The sequence below is a fragment of the Canis aureus genome, chromosome 28 (genome assembly GCF_053574225.1).
Source record: "Canis aureus isolate CA01 chromosome 28, VMU_Caureus_v.1.0, whole genome shotgun sequence".
Classification (NCBI taxonomy): domain Eukaryota; kingdom Metazoa; phylum Chordata; class Mammalia; order Carnivora; family Canidae; genus Canis; species Canis aureus.
In genome coordinates, this window is record NC_135638.1 from 38,886,654 (window position 1) to 38,906,560 (window position 19,907).

The window sequence follows — 19,907 nt, forward strand, 5'->3', positions numbered from 1 at the left end:
TAATAAATAACTAATATTTGAAAAAAATTAAATGTATCTTACTTTTCCTAATGTTTATACATATAAAAATATTCTATTTTTTTACTATTATAATTTATCTTTATGAATTTTTTTTAAGTTAAACTCTTTTCTCTAGCACAAATTCCTCATATTTGGGTTATTAGTTTTTAAGTATTATTACTAGTTAGTATATACTTATTTTTAACATATTTTTAAATTTCTTGACAACTTTTGGAATGAAGAGAAAATGAATTTAGAATTTAATAATTCCATATATTTTACATTAACAATAATCCAAAATGCTGAATATTTATCATAGAAAATCATAGCACGATTAATAAAGAAAATTTAACATTGGCAAAATACTATTACTTAACTTTTAGTCTATATAAAAATTTAGTGACATCACAATATGTATTAGAAATCACCTCATATCAGTTCATAGAGGACTTCTACATCTTTTCTTATTTTTATGTTTTTTTCCATTTGTCAGTTTACACAAGCAATTTTTTATACATAGGTATTTGAAAAACTTGAAATAACAATTTCAGAATAAAAGTCATCATGTTAAATATATTTAGCTCTGTTATAAATTTACTTTAACCTTTTTAAATTAAGCTAAATTAAATAAAAATTTTCATTTTACTATGGGCTATAAATATCCTTTCAAATATGTGTTCTAACAGGTAGGTGGGCCAGCACTTGTAAGTGAATATATCTGTATACTATCTCTTTGCCTTTGAAATGTTTGTGTGATCAAAAGTGAATGAACCTATCATACACACACACACGATGAAGTATGCACATGACAAATCACTTAAATTAATATACTTAATGAAAATCATTATTCTTTTGTAAAGTTTTTAAATTTAATAAGTAACATTGACTAAGTAGGGCTTTTGCAAACATTTTGAATTGGGGCCCAGAATTAAGGTTATTTCAAAGTTAACAGCCTATTTTGTTCAGCTTTTAAACAAAGGCAGTCTTCCAGGCTTGCTTTTCTCTAAATTGAATATTAGGCGATGTATTTATTCTGGGCACATGTAGTTTCTTTCAGTACAGTAACATAGAGGCTTCTTAACTCTTCTTAAGAAATGAACAAATCATGTTCTTCCTTTCCATTGCATGTCATACAATATGTCTGTAAGCTGAACACCTAGAACCTCATGAAATTCCTTCATTTCCTGTGTAAGGACTTAGATGGAATGGTTACATGGCAACACTGTGCATAGGTACCTGGGGTCAGCTCTCACTGACTTCTATACATACACATATTTCTTTTTTTTTTAATTTTTGTTTATTTATGATAGTCACACAGAGAGAGAGAGAGAGAGAGGCAGAGACACAGGCAGAGGGAGAAGCAGGCTCCATGCACCGGGAGCCCGACGTGTGATTCGATCCCGGGTCTCCAGGATCGTGCCCTGGGCCAAAGGCAGGCGCCAAACCGCTGCGCCACGCAGGAATCCCCATACACATGTTTCTATCCCATTGGGAGTTCTCATGATCCACTTTTCCCCAAGCACACTTCTTCTACCAGGGGATAGGTTATAAATAATATTTGATCATAATTTGCTCCTCTCCCATCACCCAACTTTTGCCTCAAAAAAAACAAGTCGTCTGGCTTCATAAAAATTTGACAAGCAATCTTTTGCTTACAGTTACAGTTTCCACAGTTGACATAATTGAAGTTTACTTTGCATTTTTTTTGAAAATGGCCCTTGAAGGCTCTATAAAAGAAAGATATGGGTCTTTTGCCCTAGGGTTGTGTTATATATTTTTGGCTCTCACCTCATGCCACTGTGATCATGTCACTATAAATAAAATAACTTCATTGAACTCTGAATGTGAAGAGAGAACAGCTGTTCACCTGGCACAAACAGAAAACTATACTTACTTAAGTATTAAAAAAATTAAAAATAAAACTTCTGATTGCTACTATTTGTCCTCTAGTGAAAATAAAGAAATTGATCCCATTTACAATAGCATGAAAAAAAAATGGTTAGGAGTAAGAAGGTGAAAGATCTCGACTCTGAAAAATACAAGACACTGATAAAAGAAATCAAAGAAGACGCAAATAATTGGAAAGGTATCTTATTAATGGAATGGAAGAATTAATATTGTTAAATGTCTAAACAAAAAAAAAGATCTATAGATTCAATATAATCCTTACCAAGATTGCAGTTGCATTTTTTACAGAAGGAGAAAAAACAGTCCTAAAATTTACATAGAATCACAGAAAAACCCAAAAAGCCAAAGAAATCTCAAGAAAGACTAAAGCGGGAGGCATCAAACTTTCTGATTTCTAGCTATATTATAAAGCTGTAATCATTAACATCAACATATAGTATGATACTGACATATACAAAGACAAATAGGTCATGGAACAAAATTGAGAGGCCAGAAACAAACCCAAGCATATAGCGGCAACTAACATTTGATGAGAGCCAAGAATACTCAACGAAGAAAAGACAGTCTTTCCAATAAATGATGCTGAGATAATTTGGTATTCACATATAAAAGAATAAAAGAAGACTCATATCTTATATGACTCACAAAATTAACACAACATGGATTAAAGACTTAAATGTAAGATCTGAAACCATGAAACTCCTGGAAGAAAACATGAGAATGAAGCTCCTTGCCATGGGTCTTGGCAATGATTTTCCTGGATATGACATTTTTAACACAAACAACGTAATAAAAAAAAAAGTGGGACAACAGATTGATGACATATTTATTTTTATTCTGAAGATAAGGCAGTAAGTAAGCTTTTCTATTATTTAATACAAAGATTGGCCTGGTATCTTCACATGTGAAAAGGAATGCACTGGCCATAAGAACAAGCAAGGTACCAGTGTTACATTAAGTTTAATTTAACGAAATTATCTACACTAAAATTTCATAATATGTTGAAGTGAGTATAAAAGTATTTTGCAAAGTAATCTTGAATTGACTATATGAATAAAATAAGTGCAAATGAACAAAAATTCTGACACCTCTTCTACTTGTACTAAGAGCTTTTTTTTTTTTTACTATCTGCATGGGAACAAAAATATTAATCTAATTATATCTTGCAAAATAAGAGAAAAAAGCATAATTATTAAAGTGAAAACCTGACAATATGAATGTATCTCTTGTATAGTGAATGTTGAACTAGCTAATGGGCCAAGAGTTATTCTCTATTGGTGATTTGAAATCATACATATAGAGAAAGAATATTTAGAATTATTTTATTGATGCAATGTGCAATCAGAAAATGTGGAGGTAGTGTAACATTTGCAGAAGTCTAATCTTTTGTTTATCATCTTCACCAGTTTTTTTTTGGGAGGAACCACATTCAATCCATATCTCCTCCTATGTAGCAGTAATAACTGATTTTACTTAACCGGTAATGGAGTAGTATTTTCCTTGGCATTAATGATTCTAAAACCTTCACTCAACTGCACGATTGTAGCCTGATCCTTTCCATCACTCTCTTGTAGAAATCAATGAAAAGTTTCTCCCAAGCAAAGTAAGCTTTAAAGCAAATAATCGCACTATAACCACTGACTGGATTATAGCTCCCTGTTTTAAGTAGGTTTTTCCATTTTCATACTGTCAGACAAATTAATTAAATTTACACACAGGTCTGGTGCATTAGTCTGGGATTTTTATATGATTATCTCATACTGTATCCTATTTTGGGGGGTATGATTTAGAATGATGAGAAAATACATGGTTCTTGCTTAGCAGTGGAGGGAGACATACGAAAGCAGACATTTTTCATAGAGTAGAGTAGATTCTGTGACAAAGATAACTAAGGGGTTCTATAAAAACCTAAAAGATGTGTAAGCTTTAATATGTATACTTCCTCATTTTTAAACTCTACACAGATCTATTTTTAAAGGTAATCTTGAGAATATTTTTAAACAAAACTGTGTATTTACCTGCCAAATGTCAGTGGGATGTCTATGGAGTAACCATCACCCTGAAGATAGCTATATAACATAAGCCAATTTCAAAATAGCTTCAAATCACCTCAAGCTTGGCAGCCCAAAAAGGCTCCCAAGAGAAATGTGAATCCTAGTGTTCCTTTTTATTCCCTTTTGCCCAACAAAACAATGGTATTAACAGGATTTTTTGAGATTACCTTCTCTGGTTGTTTTCCTTCACGTGTTTCTTTACACTGGTTTGCTACTTTACATATTTAGTAGATTTTGGTTACTATTTTCACTCAGCTCAGGAATGTTCCACTTATAAACCTCATATCTTAGAACCACACTGACTGAGCCACCTTTAGCAAAAGTCTCATAAAAGGAAAAGTATTGGGTATAAACACATTTGAATGACAACAATAAAACAATAAAATAGTATAAAGCACATTTGCAACTACAGAAAAAAAGAAAGAACATGGGAATTGAAGCAACAATTTAGATTAGTTGATTAGGTGTTTAAGGTTGAAGGCTATCTATGATCCAAACTACTCTTATTTTGCAAATAAAGCAAAAGGATTCTTTTGAGATGATAGCATGAATGGTGGTATAGCTTGGATGATAGCAGTAGTGGTGGTATAAACACTTTCTAAATTTCCCTGAATTTCTAGTTCAGGACTTCAATTATGTAAAAACTAGGTGACAAGATATCCTCACAGACCTTGAAGTATAAGTTGGATGGAGAAAATCCACCAACAACACTGCATGCTATCAGTGTCTGTGCAGAAAGAATCAAAAGGAATACATGAGGTAGATGATAAACCTGAGAACAAAACAGACCACCAGTAACTAAATAAAAGAGGAATAGTATAGCAGCTAAAACTAGGATGACTTTCACTCAGTCTTTATTTTTTTTTTTAAATTTTTATTTATTTATGATAGTCACAGAGAGAGAGAGAGAGAGAGAGAGAGAGAGAGGCAGAGACACAGGCAGAGGGAGAAGCAGGCTCCATGCACCGGGAGCCTGACGTGGGATTCGATCCCGGGTCTCCAGGATCGCGCCCTGGGCCAAAGGCAGGCGCGAAACCGCTGCGCCACCCAGGGATCCCTTAAAGCTCTCTTAGCATAATGGGTCCAACAGGATTGAAAAGCCCAAGCTCTGTAATTTCTGTGATCTCTGACAATTGATCACCCAGGACTAAGTTTTATGGCCCCACACTGAGGAGGAAGTACTCAAGGTGGAAACAAAAGTGAATAGGACAAGCACCTTAAAAGAAAGGAAAGCAAAATCACAGTTGAAACTATAGGAAGTCCAGGAAACCTCAAAAACAACTAAACAACAGAAGTTAAAAAAGTCTGAGAAGTTAAAAAAGTTACACTGAATATTGCCTCATGTTGACTTCAGGTAAACTAATTTTACATAGAATTTCAAGCCACAGAAAAGTGTCAATAACTAATTCCACACAGACTCATCCAGAATGACTGAAGTGCAGCACAACATCCCCACTGTTAATGAAACAATACCGGAAAGCCTTATGCATAAAACAGATTAAAATGTCACCCTACTGTTTCAAATGTAGCAAAATGCACTTAGCAAATGATAGAAGAAATAATGCAAAGCAAAATTAGAAAAACTCAGGAGTAAAATGATATATTTCAGACAGAGTTGGAAATTTAAAAACAACATTTCAGCATAAAGAAAATAACTAAAAGGAACACACACAAAAAAATAAATATAATGGATAATGGCTAAAAAGGAAAATAGGGCAGCCCCAGTGGCTCAGCAGTTTAGCGCTGCCTTTGGCCCAGGGTGTAATCCTGGAGACCCGGGATCGAGTCCCCTGTCAGCTTCCCTGCATGGAGCCTGTTTCTCCCTCTGCCTGTGTCTCTACCTCTCTCTCTCTCTCTCTCTCTCATCTCTCTCTGTGTCTGTCATGAATCAATAAATAAATAAATTTAAAAAATAAAAAAGAAAAGAAAAAGAAAATGAAGAAAACAACTATTGTAAATATTTCAGAAAGAAATTAAGGACCTTCAGTTCTGAACAATGTGTAATAATTCATTAAACAACTAGAAACTTGACAAAATATGTGGAATATAGTTTTCAGTACTAGACAAAAGATCGTATAACACTATATTCTGAAGAAAAGGAAGAAACAAGGTCAACCCAATGTTAGCTTCCAATTTATGGTAAAACAATTTTTATTCTGCAGGGTAGGGAGGGAAAACCCTAACAGCTGGAGATCTCACTGAGTTAGAGATGAAGATCAGATTTCAGGAAAGACAAGGCTGCTAGAATGGTTGCTGGAGTTTCACAGGAAGACAGATCTTCAGAGATTGGCAAAGGCTTCCCTATGATTTTTTAATTGAGTACTCATCTGTTTATACATAAGAGAAAAATGATTGACTCTAGGCAAAGAGCTTCCATAAATCAATAGAAAATTTCTAGTGTCCTAATAGGACTGGAAATAGTTTGTTTCCACACAAGGAGGAGTGGATAAAACCTCTAAAGCTATGTTACCTATATGTATATTACCAAACATTGAAAGCAAACCTGAGAGAGATCCAATTGATTTAAAGCAACTTAACTATTTGTCAAAACAAAGTCAAACTTTATTTAAAAAAATACAAGATACAATCACCAACATCCAATTCTAATGTGTAGCATCCAATAAAAATGTTAAGACATTAAAAAAATGAGGAAAATAAGACTTATAAGCAGATGAAAAAGCAATCAATAGAAACTTATACAGAGATAATGAATATAAAACTACCAAATAAGAATATCAAAAAATGAATTATAAATACACTATATACGTTTAAGAAGGTTGAAGAAACCATAACAATCATAAGATGACTAATGGAAGATTTAACTATTCAAAACTCTAAAGATGAAAAATATATGACATTAAAAATTAAAAATGAAAACCCTGGGTGTGCAGATTAGTTGATGCAAAATCAAAGAGCAGCATACTTGAATTCACAGCAATAGAAATGATCCAAAAATTTTCCCCAAAAGAAAAAGAATTTAAAAATTGAACAGAGTATCAGTGACCCATGGGACAGTATTAGAAGTGTAATGGAAACATAACTGAAATTCTTGGAAAAGGTCTATATGCAAGAAACTCAGTATGAAAGTAGAATAAACAGAAGTATAACTATATTAAAATATAATGAAATTTCTGAAAACTGATGAGAGACAACCATAAAGGAAACCAGTGGAAAAAGTGCCCATTAAATATGGAAGAATAAGAATAGCTCAGCAGTTGGGCATCTGCCTTCAGATAAGGACATGATCCTGGAATCCTGGGATTGAGTCCCACATCAGGCTCCTGCATGGAGTCTGCTTCTCCTCCCTCTTCCTGTGTTTCTGCCTATTTCTTGTCTCTCATGAATAAATGAATAAAATCTTTAAAACACAAAACACACACACACACACACAAAGAATTAGAGAAACATACTTGGAAAACCCCAATATGTGAAAACTTTGAATACACTTCTAAATATCTTCTGATGACATAAAAAAAATCATAAGAAAAACTAGGAAATATTTTGAACTAAGCAAAAATTAAAACACATATACACCTACATATACATACACATATATACAGCTAAAGACAATGTTTTAATAGAATTAGATACTTACATAGGAAGAAAATAGTAGAATCTAAATAAATAAATCAAAAAACAATGATAACAACATAGACCATTGAGAAAAAACAGCAAATCAATGCAACTCAAATTTAATTAACTGAGATCAAATTTATAAGCCCATGGTGAAACTGTTCAGGAAACCAGGGAAAAAAATTTTTTTAAAGATTTATTTTTATTTATTTATGATAGATAGAGAGAGAGAGAGGCAGAGACACAGGCAGAGAGAAGCAGGCTCCATGCCGGGTGCCCGACGGGACTAGCCACATTCAAGTGCTTAGTAGTCACATGCAGCTATTGGCTACTTTATCTGATAGCACAGCTCTCAACATTTGAGTTTGCTACTTGAATCTTTAGAGGCATCTGCAGGTGTCCCAAGGAGAGGTCAGGTACGATTATTTGAATTTTGGCTCATGCTTTTCTTTCCTGGAATTACTATATTGCAGCATATCTGAGGAACACCATTATTTTATTGGTGTGTGTTTGGTTGGTTGATTTTACAAAACTTTTTGGATTCAATGTCAATATTCTTGTTAAAGATTTCTTCTAGTCTGTTAGTCACTAGATGATAGTCTGTTTTTCCATCTACAGCTATTTTGATCAGAATAAATTCTCTTCTTTTCTCTATACTTTGAAAATATCTACACATACAGTGTATACTATATGATATTTTGGGAAAATGAACAGAAATTTCAGTACTCAAAAAACTAAAAAATGAGAAAGTAATGGAATGCTAATTTTTACAATACAAATATATTTGGATACAGTTTTATACAGATATATGTAGAGTAGCAACAGAATAAAAATAATTTAAAGTTATGCTTCTTCTATATAGGATTTGTGATGTCCATGACTTGTAGTTTGGGACACTTCATTCTCAGATTTATAAGGGTGACAAAAGCTGTTAATAGGCTTTATGGAAGAAGGTTAATGAAACAGCTTATATGGAATAGAGGAGAATGAAGGTAAATTAAATTATATTCAAAGCCACTGCATTTGGGGGAAAATTGCCCTCTATTTTCACTAAGGATAGAACTGAAGAAAATTAGCTTCAACTGTAATAGAAGCAATTTAGCCTAGGTATTACAAAGAAACTTCTTTCAGCATGAGGGTTGCAAAAGAAAGTGTTGCCATGGGAGTCCTTGGCATTTCATTTTCTTTAATATGTATGTTTTAAAGGATAGGGTAAACAGATAATAATTTGAGGGTTCTACTGGAGTCTAACTTTTCCCTAACATACAGGGAGTAATAGAGAAATAATAGTGGTTCTTTTCATTCTGTAATCTTCTGTTCCTTTAGATATACAAACATTAGTCTCAAATAAAAGACAAGACAAAGAGATTTTCTCGAAAAGATGAAGACCCTATGTTGAGGTATGCAGACCAAAGGCTTATATTATTATCTTTAAGGATGTTTTTTTTTTTAAATACCAAATAGTAAGAATTACCAAAAGACTCTGTCTACATTTCTTACCTTGAAAGAACACAAAACTTCTTTTCAACTCTAATGGGAATTTTATATTTTTCCCCTAAGCATTAGTTTCTAGTGTTTATTTAAAAATTTAATGACCACATCTATTGATTAGTTCTTTTATCTTCCTGTATATGTTTTCTCATTTTTCTACAAAAATGTCAGAGTAATCAATTTAAATTTTTTTTAAATTTTATTTATTTATTCATGAGAGACACATAGAGAGAGGCAGAGACATAAGCAGAGGGAGAGGCAGGCTTCCTTCATGGACTTGATCCTGGGACTCGATCCTGGGACTCCAGGATCACGCCCTGGGCTGAAGGCAGTCCAAATTTTAAATTTTAAGTGAGTTCAGCATTATTTCTCTTATGTGGAAAGTTGTTTGGTATACACATGGTGACAGCCACATAGTGTGTTCATTGGTGGCTGTAATTGGGAGTGAGGCTGGATAGTATAAGAGTAAGGTGATGGTTTTAAGCCACACATATGTTATCATTGTTACACTCTTGGTTTTCTGTTCTCCCCTCAATTAATTATCCTTCTTAGTTCCAAAATTTTTGTTTGAACGATGTGTTATGATATAGTAATGAGATTATACTTCATAATATGCACTTTGTGAAAACTTAAAAATAGTGAGAGCTACTGCTATATATTACCTTACTCTCAATCTCTCAGCATCTAATTATAGCAATTTTTTCCCACCACTAAAAATGCTCATTTGAACGTGTTACCCTCTACCATCCTATGGTCCTTCATGGTACCGCCCAGATTTATATATTATGAACAATTCATATATACATTTATAATGCTTTTAAGTTTGCGAAATAATAAGCAGAGGGTACAGAGAGTTCCCATATTTTACAACCCACCCTGTCCACCTACCAGTTTCTCCTATTACTAATATCTTGTATTAGTATGGTGCATTTGTTATAATTGATAAACCAGTACTGACACATGACTATTAACTAATGTCCATAGTTGACATTAGGATTCACCTTTTGTGTTGTACAGTCCCATGGGTTTTAACAAATGCATAATATCATGTATCTCATTACAGTGTAATACTGAATAGCTTCAGTGCCCTACATAATCACTTCTTTTTCTGCTTTTAAGATACTCTTTTTGTTTTTGACTTTCAATAATTTGACTGTTTCTCACTTATAGATTCATATATAAGAAAATTATGGCCATTACTTCTTCAAATACTCTTTTTACCTATTTCTTCAAAAATGCTTTTGCCCCTTTGTTTCTCTCATCTTCTTTTGGGATTCCCATTGTGTGCATATTGATTGGTATGCTCAGCAGTGTCATATAAGTCTCCTAGAATCTTTACATTTTTTTCTTTCTGTTTCTCAGTATGGGTAATTTCAATTGTTTTGTTATAAAGTATTCTCATTCTTTCTTCTGCTTTTGACTCTAGTGCAATTTTCATTTCAATTATTATACTTTTCAATCTCAGAATTTGCATTTTGTTCCTTTTTGTGAATCCCGTCTCTTTATTCTTATTCTCAATTTGTTAAGACACCATTCTTAGTTTTCTTTGGTTCTTTGGTCATGCTTTGTTTTATTTTATAGTTTTATTTTTGGTCATCCATAAAACAGTTGATTTAAAGTCTTTGTTAGTAAGCTTATGTTTGTGCCTCATAAGAGATAATTTTGGTTGATATTTTTCCCTCTAAGTGGGCTATACTTTTACATCTCCTTGAATTTCTCATAATTTTTTTTGTCAAGCTTGACATTTTGAATATTACCAAGTGATATTACCAAATTATTCAACCTTCCTAAGTTTTGCTGTTGTTCTTTGTTATGCATTGTATTTCCTTTTTTTTTTTTTTTTGCATTGTATTTTCTTGTTGTTTAAAATCTTTTCCATACTATCTGTGACAGATTGTATTCTTTGTCATGTGTGGTTTCTGAAGTCTGTTCCTTTAGCTTATGGTAAGTTACTAGCTTGACAGAATTCCTTAAATGTCTACAGTCATGGAAAGAAGAAAAAAAAAGAAAGGAAAATAAAAGAAAAGAAGAAGAGAAGGGAAGAGAAGAGAAGAAAAAAGGAAAAGAAAAGAAAAATACAATCTTTCAGTGTTTGTTCAAGGAATGTTGTGGCATTCCTTCAGAGTTTGGCCAGTCTGTTTATTTCTCTTCCTTAGCACCCATTCTATTTACATTGAGCTTACACATCAGCTGGAGATGAAAGTTTAGGACCATCTCCATTCCTTCTTGAGCATGACTTTCATTCCAAATATTTGGATAGCTTTCTAGATATCCTATTATATTCAGGAGGTTTTTAAAATCCTTACATCCCAGATTAACTCTGCCCATAGCTGTGGCCCCCAAATCCTTTGGCATGCTTATTATTTGTCACAACTGTAATCTTTTGTCCCAAGCAGCAGCAGTTTGTTAATCTCCTTTTCTATGTTGTCAAGCAATGCCATCCACTTAGATACTTTTATACCCTGGACAAACTTGAATTAGGCTAAACAAAGGCAAAAGCCTTGCACAATCAGTCAGGGCACTCCCAAACAGGTCAATACAAACACAATGCTTTGAGAACAAAGTCCTCTCTGTTCTTTTTAAAACCAGATTACCAGTCTGGGAACATGTGCTACCACCCTCAACCACCACCAAGCCAGGCAAGAGGAGCTGAAACACAACTAAGTTAAAATGTTATAAAGCATTCCTACTAGGATTGAGAGGTAGTGTCAAAACTGTGAGGATCTGAGCCCCGCAGATTGGAGGCAATTTAGGTATGTATGTGTGTGTGTGTATGTGTGTGTGTGTGTGTGTTGGGGTTGGGGGGTTGTTCTCTACCAGCGCCTGCATCCTGGTGCACTTGCTGGGCAAAGAAGATCCCTGGAATTCCATCACCAGTGGAGCATTACCTGGGGCTTGCTGGCTGCCTGCACATCCTAGTTCCTGGAGGATTCCAGCCAGCTGCCCAATCTTTTTTTTTTTTTTTTTTTTTTTAAAGGAGAAAAAGAAAAGTCTCTTTTTAAATAGTGATTTAAGACTTTCTGTTCACCATCTTGAGGTGCTTGTAAAGACCACGGCCTTGTTGTCTCCCCATTCCCCCCGCCGGTGGTGACTTGTAACCCGCCCTCCTGGGCCACACACCACCTGTGCACCTTTGGGAAATCCTGCATCATCGCTAAGAGCGGGGTTTCTCCAAGCAGCGTGGATTTGGGTTAGAAGGACAAAACACAAAAAGCATCAAGGATTTCCACTGGGGAACTTGGGCGCTGAGCGGCGAGCCAACCCCATGCTCAGGCCCGAGTGATGACGACTGATGACAGCGGGAACATGTGGCTGCGTGTCTCTGGCCCTAGGCACCCAGCACCTGGCACCCGCGCCGGTGGCCTCACACTCGCACGAGGAGTCCAGTGCCCTCGCCACTACTCGGAGGCATCCCTGCACAAGCTGGTGAGACTGGCCGCCCTGCTGCCCGTCCAGCGGGGTCTATCCCAGCCCCAGTCTATCCTAGCCCCAGTCTATCCCAGCTATCAGCAGTATCATTAAGGCAGTGACTGTGTGTCATCACCGTTGGAGCTCCACCTCTGTTCCCTCCCTAATAATCTACCTCAGAGAAAGGGCTGGCTCCCAGTTGGCCCTGGGACTCTCCAGAAAGGGCCTCTACACTGCTCCCTTGTCCCAGGGTGGGAGGCGGGGCACCCCAGCTGCCTTTACAGATGGGTCCCCTTCTCTATCACAGCACCTCAACGGCAAATTCACATGTAAAAAGTTCTCACTGTACCCCCCTTTCCTGGTGCCCTGATAAGTATTTAAAGCCAGTTAAAAAACCTTTTTTTTTCTGTTATTCATTTAGTTGCTATTAATCTTTGACTCTTCCAATGTTCTGACAAATTTCATTTTTACAGATTTTTTGCTTGGTTTTTTTTTTTTTTTTCCTCTAATGTTCCTATAGAGAGACAGGCCTTTGAAGCTCCCTACTGGACCATTGTAACTGAAATGACCATTCTTGCCTAGTTCCTGACTTCAGTGGAACATTAAGTAAATAAGTATGATTTTGGCTTTTAAGCTGACAGATGCATATTAAAAAAGATGCATGAATATTTATTTCATATAGATTTTGGTTATTTGTTTAGGTTGTGTTGTATCAAATATTTTTGTGCAAGTATATACATTATCACATTATTTTCATCTTTTTAAATTTTTCAATTAAGATTTAGTAATATAAATAATGTTTATCTTATGTTCATTTCTAGGATCAATTTAATTTGGTTGTTATGTATTACTATTTTAATGTGCAATTTGCTTCTGTTTGTTTCTATTTTATTTGGTATTTGTGTATTGATATTTCAAATGAGATTAGCTTAGAGTTGTCTATCATGTGCAATTTTTATAAGGTTTAATTAAATCCCTGTTTTTAGGAAGAAGTTGAGATTTTCTCTATCTTTTCAGTGCTGTGGGACAATTTATGATGCCCTGGCAGTATGTGTCACATTCAGTGTTTTAATCACTATTAAACTCAATATTATGGAGAAAATCGTAAAATTAGGTTAATATATTAAAATATGTTTTCTTTTGAGGTTTACTTTTTTAGGTCACTGGAATAGAATGAAGCAGAATGAATCAACATGTTATTCAATACCTTAATGTCAAAGATAGATTAATCATCTATCAAAGTAAAATAAAAAATTATGACTAAAACTACTTGTACGTATACTCATCTTAGCCTGCAACATGCCTGACATTTATAAATAGACATATATTATAAGCTAACCTTCCCCCTCCAGGATGAAAATGGATCAAATGTGTCAGGTGCGTAATTTCATTATTTGATTTAAAACTCTCTTCATTTTCAAAGTGTCATCATAAATGTTAATCTTCCTTTTAATCTTCAATAAAACTGTTAATTAAATATTTCACACATTTTTGGCTGCTTTTATCAAAACTTCATAGGATAAATTTCCTGAGGCAGTCTTCTAGGCAGTAAGCAAATTATTAGGGAAAATACTGTGTTTGTATCTCAAAGTTGAGGAGAGAGCAGGCCAAAAATATATATTTGGGGAGTGGAAAACCTGACCTTCAAGATAAATTCTTAATAATATTATTTAGTGGAAGAAGAGATATATGTGAATTATGAATTATTTAAAAACACCAAAGATTTATTTTTGATTATTTTTTATTTTTTTAAGACAAAGCTTTGAAGTAGAAATGGTATACACACTTTTAAAAGAAAGAACATCAGACAGACTAAAAGTAAGTCACTTTAACAAGACTAAACATTTAAAATATTTAATTTTTCCAGTAAAATTTTCTTCCAGGTAATAATGGACAAATATTCTTTGACTAACTGGATTTTATGTACTTTACTTAGAAACAAACTTCTTTTATTAGGAAAAGCCAGAAGCTCCTGATGTATTTAGATCCCTGAAATAATCTTTTTCTGAGAATGTGATATCTTTCAAAAAGCACCTAGAAAATTTTTGATCCAACATCTTAAACAGGGCAAATCATCACCACAAAGTATGGAGACAAGTGAATACAGAGATAAAAATTTGTTTAATTGGAGCCACAGTCAAAGGAGATAAAACTGATAGGAACACTTGAATCGTAACTGTGATGAACAGCTGGAGGCTAAGTGTGAACTAGTTTAATAGTAACTCCCAGAGATCCCAATATTGGTGAGTGGCACACTTCCCTGGGCTTTATCTCCAGAACCACTTTAGGTTTTTCATGGGAAGCTCTCCTCCTGGCTCTGGCACAGGAAAAGAAAAGTAAACATTTTGAAAAATGTCAAGTATTCTCCAATAAAATGTCTACATTATAGGGGAAAAGAAGCCAGAGCCTAACTCTAACTTCATCACAGATTGGAGAAGGGACTTTATCCACACTCCTGGCCCCCAGCCTTCTTGTATCACCTGGAAGAAGGGTAATTCTTAACCAACAAAAGTTAATGATTTAAGGAAATGCATTGGGAATGTGGGCAGGGAAGGGAGTAGCAGCCAGGAGGCAGAAAAATAAATGATTCCACTAAAGAAGCACTCAAGAAGATCAGAGACTGACACATAGGTTAAATAAAACGCTGAGATTTAGTTGGAACATTATAGAAAGTCACCTTCCACACTTTACCACCACACCAACAAAATTCCAGTACAGTATAAGGGGATTACAACTGAAAGTGCTGTAAGATACAACTTCTGTCCAAAAAGAAGTACCTATGTATGATGTTTACTTTTGTGAGTCAACTTGGTTAGACCATAGTGCCCAGATATTTTGTCAAATATTATTCTGGATGCTTCTGTGGGAATGATTTTGGATGAAATTCACATTTAAATCATAAGCAGATTGCATCTATAATGTGGATGGGGGTCATTCAATCAGCTGAAGTCATAAATAAAACAAAAGAATGACTTCCCCTGAAGAGGTAATTCTGCTAGCAAACTGCCTTCTGACTTCATTGGCTCTCCCTGAGTCTAACTTGCTGGCCCTTTCTGCTGATTTTGCACTTGCCAGCCTCCATAATTGTGATAGATAGATAGATGATAGATAGATAAATGACAGATAGATGATAGATGATAGATAGATAGATAGATAGATAGATAGATAGATAGATGATAGATAGATAGATGATACATGATAGATGGACAGACAGACCTATTATTGGTTCTCTTTCTCTGGAGAACCCTGGCTAATACATGACTACCACCCAGAAGAAAGACAAAAACAACATTAAAGAAATTTGAAAATTGTAGTACCACCAATACCTAAAACAAAAGTAAATATAGTCCAACTTGTAGCCACATTAATGTAAATACTGACAGTTGAGTTCTGTTTTTCCTTAATCTTATTACCTGATACAAGATGTCCAATTTATAATAAAAAGTTATTAAAAGTGCTAATGGAAAATGGGAACAACATAAAAGAATGGATAGATAATGTAAGAAGAGAGATGGAAATGATAAGGAAGAGTAAATTGGAAATGTTAGAAAATTAAAAGCACACTATGCTTAATAAAGAATATCTTCAATGGGCTCATTTATAGCCTACAAAAAGAACTAGAGTTCTTGAGGATATATTATTAGAAACTTCTGAAACTGAATGAAAGGGGCAAAAAGAATATAAAATAAAAAGGAATATCTGGATACTATGAAATACTATCAAAATGTGTAACATTCAGGTTTATGAAATTTGTTATTTTTTCTTTTTAAATATTTTATTTTATTTATTCATGAGAGGCAGAGAGAGAGAGAGAGAGGCAGAGACACAGGCAGAGGGAGAAGCAGGCTCCATGCAGGGAGCCCAACGTGGGACTCCATCCCGGGTCTCCAGGATCAGCCCCGGGCTGAAGACGGTGCTAAGCTGCTGGGCCACCGAGGCTGCCCTGGAATTGTTTATTGAAATAAAAATCAGAGCAGAGCAGAAGAAATATTTGAAATCATGGTTGAGAAGTGTCCAAAATAAATGAAGAATATTTATATTCATGGATTTGAAGTTTTAATATTTTAAAGATGCCAATGCTTACTGATTAGACATAATGATTTTTTTAAAAATCACTGTAAAATTTCCAGCAAGTTATTGTGTAGATATTGACAAACTGCTTCTAAAATTTTACACTATTATAAGTAAAGTAAAGGCCCTAGAATAGCCAAGAACAATTCTGAAAAAGAAAAGCTTGGAAGACTCACATTTCCTGAGTTCAATATTACTATTCAGTTACTAAAAATAGCTTCTTTGTGGTGCAAAACATACACATAAATTAAGAGCAAAGAATGGAGAGCCCAGAAAAGACTCACAAAAATATCTTTTGCAAAGAAATGATCTTTTACAATGGAGCAAAGACAATACAATGTAGAAAGGGGTGGGAGGGAGTTATAAGAAATTCAAATGAGTAGCAAAATGCTAAATGTAAGTCCTTCTTTATCAGTAATTACATTACACATAATGAATTAAACTTTTGAAGAATCCAGGATTCAGTTCAGATTTACAGATAGGAATAGGCTGGGAATTTCCCAAACAAACAAAAACTAAAGGAACTTGTGATCCCTAACCCTGAACTGCAAGATACATTAAAGGGGATTCTTTGGGTGGGAAAGAAAGACTAAAAAGCAAAAAGACTAGAAAGGAACAGAGAAAATCTCCAAAAACATTGAGTTTTACAGGTAATAAATTGGCACTAAATTTATATCAATCAATAATCACTCTGAATGTAAATAGATTAACTGCTCCAATCAAAAGACATGGGATATCAGAATGGATAAAAACAAGACTCATCAATATGCTGCCTATAAGAGGCTCATTTTAGACCTAGACACCTGCAGATTAAAAGTGAGGAGATAGGTAACTATTTATTATGCAAATGAATGTCAAAGCAAGCCAGAGTAGCAATATTTATATCAGAGAGACTAGATTTTTAAAACAAAGACTATAACAAGAGACGAAGAAGGTAACTATACCATAATAAAGGTGTCTATCCAATAAGAAGATCTAATAATTGTAAATATCAATGCCCCCAACTTGGGAACACAAAAATATATAAATCCATTAATAATAACCTAAAGAAATTCATTGATAACAATATAATAATAATAGGGGACTTTAATACTCCACTATGGACAGCTCATCTAATCAGAAGATGAAGGGCTTCGAATGACAGACTGGAGCAGGTGGACTTCACAGATATATTCAGAACATTTCATCCTAAAGCAGCAGAATACACATTCTTTTCAAGTGCATATGGAATATTCTCCAGAATAGATCACATCCTGGATCACAAAACAGGCCTCCACAAGTACAAAATGATTGAGATCATGCCATGCATATTTCCAGACCATAATGCCATGAAATTTGAAGTCAGCTACAAGAAAAAAATTAAAAAGCCATAAATACATGGAGGTTAAATAACATCCTACTGAAAATGAATAGGTTAACTAGGAATTAAAGAAGAAATTAAGAAAAAACCTGGAAGCAAAAGAAAGTAAAAATACAGTAGTCCAAAACCTTTGGGATGTAGCAAAAGCAGTTGTAAGAGGAGAGTATATAGCAACATAGGCCTACCTCAAGAAGCAAGAAAAGTTAAAATTTACAACCTAACCTTACACCTAAAGGAGATAGAAAAGGAACAGCAAATAAATCCTAAAACCAGGAGAAGAGAGGGAAATAATAAAGATTAGAGTGGAAATAAATGATATAGACACAAACAAACAATAAAAAATAAGTACAACAGATAATTGAAAGAGTTGGTTCTTTGAAAGGATTAATAAAATTAATAATCCCTTACCAGACTTATCAAAAAGAAAAAAAAAAGACTTATTAAAAAGAAATGAGAAAAGGCACAAATAAATAAAACCACAAATGAAAGATAAGGGATCACAACCAACACCACAGAAATAAAAACAATGATAAATGAATTTTATGATAAATTATATGCCAACAAACTAGGCAATCTGGAAGAAATGGACAAATGCCTAGAAACATACAAGCTACCAAAACTGAAACAGGAAGAAATAGAAAATTTGAACAGACTCCTAAGTAGCAAAGAAATTACATCAGTAATCAAAAATCTCCCAACAAAAAAAGTCCAGGGTCAGATGGCTTCCCAGGAGAATTCTACTGTACATTTAGAGAACACTTAATACCTATTCTTCTCAAACAATTCCAAAAAATCAAATAAAATAAAAGAAAGAAAGAAAGCTTCCAGACTCATTCTATGCAGCTAGCATTACCTTGAATCCAAAACCAAAGGCCTCCACTAAAAAGAATTACCAGCCAATATTCCTGATGAACATGGATGTAAAAATTATCAAGACATTATTAGCAAATCAAATGCAACAGTACATATGAAGCATTATTCACCACAATCAATTGGGATTTATTCTTGGACTGCAAGTTTGGTTCAATATTTGCAAATCAATCAACATGATACACTACATTAATAAAAGAAAGGATAAGAAACACATGAACTTCTCCATAGATGCATAAAAAGCATTTGACAAAATACAGCATTCTTTCTTGATAAAAGCTATCAATAAAGAAAAGATAGAGGGAACAAATTACAACATCATAAAAGCCATATGCAGAAAATCCAACGTTAATATCATCCTCAGTGGGGAAAAACCGAGAGCTTTTTCTGTAAGGTTAGGAAGAAGACAGGGATGTCCACTCTCACCATTACTCTTTTACATAATACTGGAAGTCCTAGTCTAGCAATCAGACAACAACAAATAAAAGGCATCCAAATTGGCAAGGAGGAGTCAAACTTTCACTATTCACAGGCTCTATGTAGAAAACCCAAAAGTCCTCTCCCCAAAATTACTAGAACTCATGCATAGATTCAGTAAAGTTGCAGGATACATAATCAACATACAGAAGTCTGTTGCATTTCTATACATCAATAGCAGCAGAAAGAGATATCAAGGACTTGAACCCATTTTCAATTGCACCAAACCATAAGATACCTAGGAATAAACTTAACCAAAGATTTAAAAGATCTGTACCCTGAAAACTCTAGAAAACTTATGGAAGAAATTAAAGAAGACACAAAGAAATGGAAAAATATTGCATGGTCATGGTTTGCAAGAATGAATATTGTTAAAATGTCTATACTACCTAAAGCAATCTACACATTTAATGCAATTCCTAATAAAATACCACCAGCATTTTTCACAGAGCTAGAAAAAACAATTTTTAAATTTGCATTGAACCACAAAAGACCTTGAATAGCCAAAGAAATCTTCAAAAAGGAAAGCAAAGCTGAAGACAGAACAATTCCATACTTCAAACTATATTACAAAAGCTATAGTCATCAAGTCAGTATGGTACTGCCACATAAACAGACACATAGATTAGTGGAACAGAATAAAAAACCCAAAATGGACTAAAATCTGTCTGGTCAACTAATATTCAACAAAGCAG